Below are 342 nucleotides of genomic sequence, written 5' to 3' on the forward strand. Positions count from 1 at the left end.
CATTTATTTTCTGTTGACTTGCTACAAGAGAAATAAGTGGGTCTAGGAACAATCGTAGTTAAGAGTTCCGAGTTCATAACTAAATTTCATAAATCCACATTAGTAAATCACTTATTTACATCCTGTAATTCCCGTAGGCCTACTTCCGATCCCCTGTCTACATTCCGTAATCCTGGTAGGCCTAATTCAGTATCTACTTCCCATACCCTATTTACATTCAGAAATACTGTTAGGCCTAATTCAGTATCTACTTCCCATACCCTATTTACATTCAGAAATACTGTTAGGCCTAATTCAGTATCTACTTCCCATACCCTATTTACATTCAGAAATACTGTTAGG

Source organism: Limulus polyphemus, unplaced genomic scaffold (genome assembly GCF_000517525.1).
Source record: "Limulus polyphemus unplaced genomic scaffold, Limulus_polyphemus-2.1.2 Scaffold12312, whole genome shotgun sequence".
NCBI lineage: Eukaryota > Metazoa > Arthropoda > Merostomata > Xiphosura > Limulidae > Limulus > Limulus polyphemus.